Source organism: Frieseomelitta varia, unplaced genomic scaffold, assembly GCF_011392965.1.
Source record: "Frieseomelitta varia isolate USP_RPSP 00005682 unplaced genomic scaffold, Fvar_1.2 scaffold_720, whole genome shotgun sequence".
In the NCBI taxonomy this organism is placed as follows: Eukaryota; Metazoa; Arthropoda; class Insecta; order Hymenoptera; family Apidae; genus Frieseomelitta; species Frieseomelitta varia.
In genome coordinates, this window is record NW_025110502.1 from 67,469 (window position 1) to 76,715 (window position 9,247).

At 39.6% G+C, this 9,247-nt stretch overlaps 1 long non-coding RNA gene across 1 annotated transcript in view; it reads right to left on the minus strand.

Annotated features, from left to right (window-relative positions):
- The window catches only part of LOC122535437, a 9,291-nt gene extending 897 nt beyond the window's left edge, over nt 1-8,394 (minus strand). Inside the window, exons 1-2 of the long non-coding RNA XR_006308169.1 lie at nt 8,382-8,394; nt 591-596 (exon numbers count right to left, since the gene is read on the minus strand). This is a non-coding gene — a long non-coding RNA (uncharacterized LOC122535437). The remainder of the gene's footprint in view (nt 1-590; nt 597-8,381) is intronic.
- Between the last annotated feature and the right edge of the window lie 853 nt (nt 8,395-9,247).

Genomic DNA, 9,247 nt, shown 5'->3' on the forward strand with positions numbered 1-9,247 from the left:
TTTTTTTGTTTTTTCCTTGAAAAAAGAAATTCCTCGCGTCGTTCAACCACGAAAATCGAGGTTTAATTTACTCGAACGACGATGAAAAACGCTACGACGAGAAATCGACTTTCTTCTATATCAAACACCTCCAAGGATCCACCGGGTTTCATTCATTTACCAAGCGTCACGCAGATTAACGTTCCATAATTTACGACCTTCATCCATCAACTAAAATACACACCACCACCGAATGAATCCTTCCTTTTACGAAACACTGCTCTTCCTTACTTCGCTGTACCCCCACTTCCAAAAATCCTCCTCCACTCAATCATCCACTCAATTTTCCCCGCAGGAACCTTTCACTTTGCCATCAGCCACCTAACAAAGTCAACTATTCACTGGAACACTCTTGTTTCTCACAAAAATTCCCGATCTCGGCCTCTCGCAATTGACGATCGTGTCGCGCGCGGAAAAAAATCGAGTTTCCTAGTCGAGTGCTCTCTCTCTCTCTCTCTCTCTCTCTCTCTCTCTCGCTCCACGAAATAGTTAATCCGCGATTTCTTTTTCTCTTTCCATCCGGTTCGGTCTACGACTACGTACGCAGGAACACGTCACTGCGATGTGTACGTCTACTCTGGCTCGAACGATCTGGCCTCGTTATTCCCGGCGACATGTGCTCGCCGCCGGGGGTAAACAATGGCTTATCGACGAGTCGCAGCAGCCTGCCGGGCCGATAAGGTTCGCGAATCTATATCGAAACACGGTCTGACCTCCTCTGCGAACACCCGATAAGCCATTATTGTCGGTGACGTTTAATTGCCGGATTAAACGGCGCCGATTGCTCGCGACCCGACCACCACCACCAGCTCCGTAATTTATTGCATCGGAGAAACGTGAAACGTGAAACGTGCCCTCTGCGAGACGCGAGACGAACGACGTCTTTGCCCGAATATTCAATCGTGTCAGTTTCAGTTTCGAGTATCAATTTGCGTTGCATCGCGTTTGAGTACGGGAGGTAACAGAGTTGCTGAAATTCTGACTTTTTGAAGACTTCGACAGTTTGTTTTATTAGTTTCTTATGACTCCGATTTTGGATTTTGGGGTTTACTAATTTTTATCATTTGATGGAGTCTTGGGGCTTGAAAGACTTTCTGACTTTTGGAGAATTTTGTAGTTTGTTTGTATTAATTTTTATCATTTTAATTTAGATTTTTGGAACCACATCTCGTTATTAATATAATTACGTATTAATTTTTACAATTTCATGGAATTTTGGTGTTTGGTGTTTGAAAAGTTCTGACTTTTGGAGACTTTTGCAATTTGTTTTATTCGCTTTTGTCATTTTGATTCAAATTTTTGGAACGTTTCACATTTCGTTTTATTAATTCTTACGATTTTGTTTTATTAATTTTTATCATTTTTATTAATTTTCTACGTTTTCTGTTTCACTAATTTTTTATGATTTGATAGAGTCTGACGTTTGATAGATCCTGATTTTTTTAATCTTCTACATCTTGTTTTGTTAAATTGTACGATTTGAAGGAGTTTGAAGTTTGATAGATCTAAAATTTTAGCCAGTGCATTTTGTATTTTATTAGGTCGTTTCACAAGTTTTGTCACTTTTTGATTTCAAGATTGATTTTGGTGATATTTTAATCTTCTATATTTCTTTTGGTAATTTTTAATACTTCCATTTTCTGATATTTTTTAATACTTTAAGTTTGTATTTTATTTTCAGTTTTCTGGGAATTAAATTTTTTTTTTAATAAGGAAGAGTTAAAACAGTAAACCAATATGTTGCTGATTGAAAAACTTTTAATATCATATCAAGTTTAAAAAAAAAAGTCGCGGAGTTATCTAATACATTGTTATACTTTCCTTATCTACAGCTTGAATTCTCAACCTGATAACCTCAAAGAGGGTTGCAAAGCGTTTTCTGAGGGGTTGTTACGGCTATATTTAGTTGGAATTATTTCTGTGAAAAATTTCTCCACGAAGATTTTCAATATTTATAGCAACATACTGTCAGTGGTTGTAACACTTCTTTGCTCTAAAATACTTCAAACTAAACATTAAAATCATTTACTTCAACCACCTGCCGAATTTTGAAACTGAAACTGTTGAAACGCAATCAACTTGAATATGAAAATACAAACGAAACTTTAAAAAATATCACAACAATATCATTCAAAAATATACATGAAACGAAGTTTATTCAAGTAATGCAAAAGGATTTCACGACACTAACAAACAAAAAAAAAAAAAAAAAAAAAAAGACTAAAATACAATACAATGGTCAAGTGGATAAAAAAACCCTTTGTTAAGTCGTTAATTTAATTTTCAAACTCCAACAGAAATATATAATCAGAATCACTATGTCAAGTGAGGCTCGACTCGAAATCGCAAAGAGTTAAATTCCTTGATTCATAATCCTTTTAGTTGCTAACTGGTGTTGCAATTGTTTCTCCAGCGTTCGTGTATCATGTAAAACGTAGAACCGACTGTGAAGAATTTGACAGTATACTCGATATTTCTTCGACGAACGAACGAACAAATGAATGCTTCATCATAAAATTTCACTCGTCGATGTGTACCATGTTAGCACGTACATATATATTATTCGATATTACAATTCTATCGGGAAATTTTGGTATATTTAACCGTTCAACCCACATGCTGCTCGTGACATGCAAGAGTACAGTCGATACGTTTGGCAATTTGCTTTTTTTAGTCGCCGATATTTCTAGATTCGAGCTACGTAGCTTCTTGCAAAAGGTATGTCGTGTCCATTTCCACGTTCGTTTCAATCGAAAGGAAAGAATTAAACAGAGAATTAAAATCGGAACTTGAAAGGAAATATTATAAAAATATTAAACATGTGTACACGTAGATTTACCAATCGTTTGCGTTTGAAAACATTACAGAGGTTGGAGCCATTTTTTTTTTTTTTTACAAAACTTGCATCGTCCGCTTTCTCTCATCAAAGCATTGAATTCTAAATACAATAACTTTCAAACGATCGTACCTCTTAATTCTCAAATGACACTATATTTTCTTTTCGAACTTTATACTCTTCCAAATTTTGCATATTCTAGATTACATTCAACTGTAAATCTCTGATATTAAAATTCTGTGGCAAACGAATTTTGAACGATACATTATCCGAATATCGACACTCGCGTGGTAAAAAGAAATATCCAAATATCCAACGACGAAATCTAGCATTAGACGCACGCAACACTTTCGCCGATGATCGATCAACGATTTGTGTCAACTTTTCTCGTGAATTCTTTTCCTGCACAGTTGGATCGTGACTCTCGTGAAAACGCGAAAAAATCTTTGAGTCAAGGCGCTCTCGTTTCAAAGAGTATCTCTTTACGGTCGAACGATCCTGTTTGCGAAACTGGCTGTGAAAATCCTCAAGTCCGGGACAAACTTTCTACGTCATTCACGAGATACCAAATTCGACGAAGAAGACGTTCCAACGATTTCTAGTCGAAACTATCGGACGAGCATCGAGAAACGAATGAATGAGCTAGAACGATTTATCTATGATCGAAAGCAAAATTTTGGATTTACATATTCGCGAGAGAGGAAGTTACACGATTCTAGTATTATTCTTTGATATTTTCTGGAGTATAGCGAGCATGTGAATAAAAATTTGTCTCGAAGCACTATCCAAAAGTTGAAATTACTTGAAGCTCTCACGCTCGCAAAATACAATCCAAAATTAATTCCTTATTCGTTTATAGGGAAGAAGTTGAACGTTTCTGGCATCGTTTAAAATTATCCAAAATATTTGATACGATGCACAGTGCGGAGAAAAATTTATTTTAAAACTTGTGGAAGAAATAACAGGAATAATTAAAATGGATAGAAATTAATAATGTAGATGCTGCAACTCGATACTGGCTCGATATTGTGATAAAAGTATGTGTGAGAGCGACGCTAAAAGCGAGAGAACGGCGAGAGGCGACGAAAGAGTATAAAAATGGAAGAATCATTGATCGGTAGTGTCAGAGAAAAATCTGATTATGTGGTACGGTATTTCGAATAACGAACTAGCCGAGCTATTACCGTGTGCAACGGAACGACTGCATCGAATTTCGCTGTACGTCGAGGAATGTTTAATTCATGATTGCTCCAGCGATAAAACAGAAATTTCAGATGCAAATCTCGTTAGATCGATTGAGCATATTATAGATTCGTGTAGAAAAATATCGAGGCTTGTCTGGCCATATAAACACATGACTACTTACAACACTGGCCAATTTTACGAAACGAAAGAGAGAGATTTAGATGATCAGATCTCGTTTTTTAATGTCGTGAGAGTATTAATGAAATTTCAAACTTCCGACGATTTTCTCGAGGTTCCAAGAAATTTTAAATGACAAAATTGTATTCCACATTCACTACTTATTGTTTAGAAACTACACTGGCTCAGAATGAATTGAAGATTTATTTCTAATTAACTATCATTGTTATTATTAATCTTAATGAAACTTTTAATAATATCGTTGAGGCTTGTCTGATCATATAACAGACACATACTACTTATTGTTACTGGTTCAGCAAATTCACTCAGCAAGACAGAGAAAAATTGGATGTTGGATACCCGGAACGTCTAACTCGTTCCCTTGTGAATAAATAAATTCTACAACGTTAACTTCAAGCTCACCTTCAAAAGGAGAAAAAAGAAAAAAATTTTTTTCACCCACAAGTTGTTCCACGTTTCAACCCTTTTCAAGACACACTATCCCCCCCCCCCCCGGCTCGCGTCGCTGTAAATTAAATATCGTTGAAATTTCAGTTCCGCGCTAACGATCGCGTTTCATCGGCGATGAGGTAGGAGTATCGACGAAACGGGGCGCGATGCTTCACGGTTCATTACCAGGAAGTAATATCTTACACGTAACACCGTCTCACCGAGGCCGATTCGACATGTTTAAACGTCGATAAATTGCGGCCTGGGCTATAAAACGCGTCGTAAAACCGGCCGATACTTTTATATATATATGTACATATGTATATCTTTGCTTAAGCAGAACCCGAGTCGAATCGAGTCGAGTCGAGTCGAGTTCGAGAGCAGATTTTCAGGTATTCCCACCGTGTGCGCTCTACACTCTGAATTATACCAAACCGCCGACAATGTATCTACATGGCAGAGTCGCGAGTGAGTGCACGATAGAGACATCGACGACCAGCCATTCAGAAATAACGCTCGGCGATGCGATCGATGCGGTTTCATCGCCAGCGACGTCACAGTCGCGTACGATGTTCACTGTACAAAGCGGTTAGTGTTCTACGCGACGTGTGGCTGATTTCTCTCGACGACCTGAAGCGGAGATGCTAAATTGTCGTGAAGAGAAATTAGACAGAGAGAAGGTAACGAAGTTGCGAGGATCGAAACGGGACGCGGCGTGTCGCGTGCGTGCTCATTGTTTGACGCGGGAAACGCCGTGTTCTTTAACTATCTCTTGCAGTTTCGTGCAAGCAGACGTCTGTTTCCCGTCTGTTGAGCTTCGCGAGATGGCGGAGATTTCATTTTTTGCAATTTCGGTCAGGAAATGAAATCTTGTACGTTTGCGGAAATGGGTCGTTTCACGTGCAACACTCGTCGCAAAAGTACAAAAGTACGAGTGAATGTTTGAACGATAAATCTTCTAGGGGAAAAGGTTTCAAAAAATATTTCTACAACGGAAAAATTTTCATTCGAATCAATTTTCATTGAAAAAAAAATTGAATCTCTCGAAATGTCGATTCAATCTTCCTAAATAATATATGAATTAAACGCCGAATTCCCCGAATGAATGAATTTTTCCACGGACAAGGGATTCAAAAAATATTCTCACAACAGAAAACTTTCATTCGAGTCGATTTTCATTAAAAAAAAAAAAAAAAAACTGAACCTCTTTAAATATTAATTCTTAATCTTCCTAAATAATATTTAAATTAAATACCAGTCGAAAGAAATTTCCGAAATGAAAAATAATCCGAGCGCAATGAAAGAAGAATTCTCAATTCTAATCCTAATTTCCCGATTAATTTTCCAAACGTTTTCTCAAAGCACGGTGATTCAAACGGGCTCGAGGAACATGGAGATACTTATCCAGCGGATAAGTTTGTATCATTAATCTTTTCAAAACAGACGTTATCCAGAAAGCGAACTGGATTCCGTGATATATTTGAAACCATTTCTCTGCAGTATCACACTCGGGAACCAAGTTCTTGGAAACCACGCTCGTCCATTCGTCGGCCTTCGTCTTAATCTTCAACTTGCTTTGCAAATTAACTCGCCAGGTACCTTCTTCGTTACGTTAAAAAAAAAAAAAACAAGCTCTGCGTTCGAAACTAGACCCCATTCAGTGGAAATCTCGTTGACGAGTCTGACTCTCGATTCAATGTCCGATTGAAATTGAAAGAAATTTCATTAACAAATCTCTCTAGAACTCGCCTGTCGGTCCGGAATTTCGAGACGAAATTCTGCCTCCTCTCGATGGCCCGTTTTCATGCACAATGGGCACGAAGAATGGTGGCAAGACTCGGGACAGACCGAGGGAAGATGGAAAAATAACAGCGGGAAGGATGTCAAGGGACAAAGAGAACGAAGATTTGTCGACGGAAGCGGCCGGGCGGGGTACCCGATGACCTCAGCTACACAGTTACGTGGGTCGCCGGGTCACGCGGATACCCGGGTCGTCGCATGCCACTCGGTCAAGGGACTCTGCTGGAAAACATTGCCGAGAAAATGGTATCGAGCGGCGACCAAAATATTCGCGGATTGGATCACACGCGGCTCGAAAGCCGGATGACCCAATTTCGCGGCGCGTTGCCCGCAGGAACCGCTTGATACTCGAGGCTCGAAATTGCTCGTCAGTCGAATAACAGAAAAAAAAAAAAAAAGAAAGAAACGTAAATTCAAAGTGAACATCAGCAACGACTAAATTGATAATCGTCGAATCACGCGTTAAGAACACTGTTCTTGATCAATTCTCGACACGTGCATTTGACTCGACTATCAACATACAAACGCACGAATGGCACGATCCTAAACTACTCATTTTTCAAGTTTAAACTCGTTAAACCCACTGAACTGTCCATCAACTAACGAGGGCAAATAGGATAAATAACTCTAAGTCACTTCGGCTCGGTTTGCCATTAAAACACCCAGAGCAATTTTGAGCCCCCCCCCCCCCCCCCTTGATTCCAAACTCGAATTCGTTCGTCACCGAAACGTGCCAGACAACATACGAATTAGTACCGATCGCTCATCAGAAGAACAACCTCTGAACATCATCCGACGCACACCTTCAATATTCCATCGGCAAAACAGAACGAAACAGAGAGAGAGAGAAAGAGAGAGATGAGATATCTCTCTCTCTAGGAGCACTCCAGGTATTTCCTCGTATTTTCCACGCACAACGCGATCACGTTTCCTCCCCCTTTTCCCTCGTAGGAAATCACGATCGAGGGGATTTCCCCCGTGGCGGAGACGGCCGCCACGATGCCACGACGTTTCCGGTGTGCCGTGACAGCCACCGTTTCCGGTTTCAGCGGCAAAGAGAGAGAGAAGCAACGCGAGGGTTTCTGGGTCGACGAGCGAGGTTACGCGGCGCGTTGAGGTCGGCTGGTGACTGACTCTCTCCGGGCGTCGCGACGCCGACGCCACCTTTGCGCGTTCGCTCCCTCCATCCCACCCTCCCCCTCCCCCGTTCGCCAGCAACCGCGACCCCCTCGACACGCCGACCCCCCACACGTCGCAACCCTTCCCTCTGCACTCGGCATCGTGCTGCTTTATATCTACCTGCGCCTACCAACAACCCTGCATATGTCTCTCTCTCTCTCTTTCTCTTTCTCTTTCTCTCTTTCTGTGTCCGGTAACAGAGACTCCACTTCGTCCACCTGCGAAGCGAGTCCAACAAGGTTGCTGACCGATTGTCACCCGCTTCCACTTGATGCAATTCGATATTCCTCGGAGAATTGCACGAGGAAGCTGAATGAGATTGTTTGACCATTGCTTGACGTGGTTTGAGCGTGTTTTTCAATCACTTTGATGTGAAACGCAATAGTGATGCTCGTTTGTCTTCTGAGTTCTGGTGAAATTCGTAAGGAAAAGAATTTTTACGTGGCCATTAATCTTTTTTTACAGATCTATGGACGAGTTTTACGGTCGAAGACACACCGTTGATGCCAGACCGATCGAACCCAGTTGTTAGATTCTCCTCTTTTACAATTAATTGTCTGTTTAGACAGAATCACGAGTGTAACAAATCTAATTTATTATTATTTCAGTGTTGAGAATAAAAATCCCCCCTTCTGTTTTATCATTTAATTGAACGTTATCTTCAAGGATTTTTTAATCTCAACATTACTCAATCAAACGTCCACAGTATTGCAACACTGAAACAACTGAAAAGTTTGATTGTATTCAAATGTTGAACAAAATTGATTTAAATGGGAATATTCTTTTATTGTGAGAAAACGTCACACTTTTGAATTTCACGTTTATATTTTACAACAATACTGTACAAACGTGATTCCAAGGATCCAGTTCATGCGTTTAATTCGAGAAAGAAACCTTTGACCTTTTCTTGCACATTCTCACAAGTCGAACGTTGAAAAACTCCTGACACTTCGATATCTCTTAAATCCTGCTTAAAATTTGCCATTTTATCTACAAATAATAAAACATTCGAGTATTTAATTTTCAACGTCATCGCGCGATAACATTTTCATCAAACTAATTGATATTTAGCATGCAACCTGTTACAATCGATGCACTCGGCAAGCTATTCGCGAGCAAGCTCATACAACGATTACAAAATTTTCATTAATTCGAACGGAATTTGAATTAATTCCTCATTCGAGCTAATCGAGATGTCATCCATTTTCCTATTACACAACATTAGCTTGGTATATCGAGCGTGGGGTACATTACATACTACACTATTCAACTATTTAATAGCGTAATCTTCCCGCTTCAAATTCTAAAACTAATTTCTCGCTCCACTATGATCAATTATCCAGAGTGTCTATAGCTCAGTATTGGAAAAACACAAATTTATAATTTTATACTCAAACCTATTCCTCTAATTTAATCGAATAATTCTCCCTTTTTCTCAAAATCGTTAGAACATTTTTCTAACTTCTGAATTTTGGGAACGTACACGGAAGAAAATTTCGAAAGATTCACTGCACAATTCTTCCGGAGAATCAATCGCCAAATATACAAGCATCAAAGAAATTTCGCACACGTTCCCGCGAT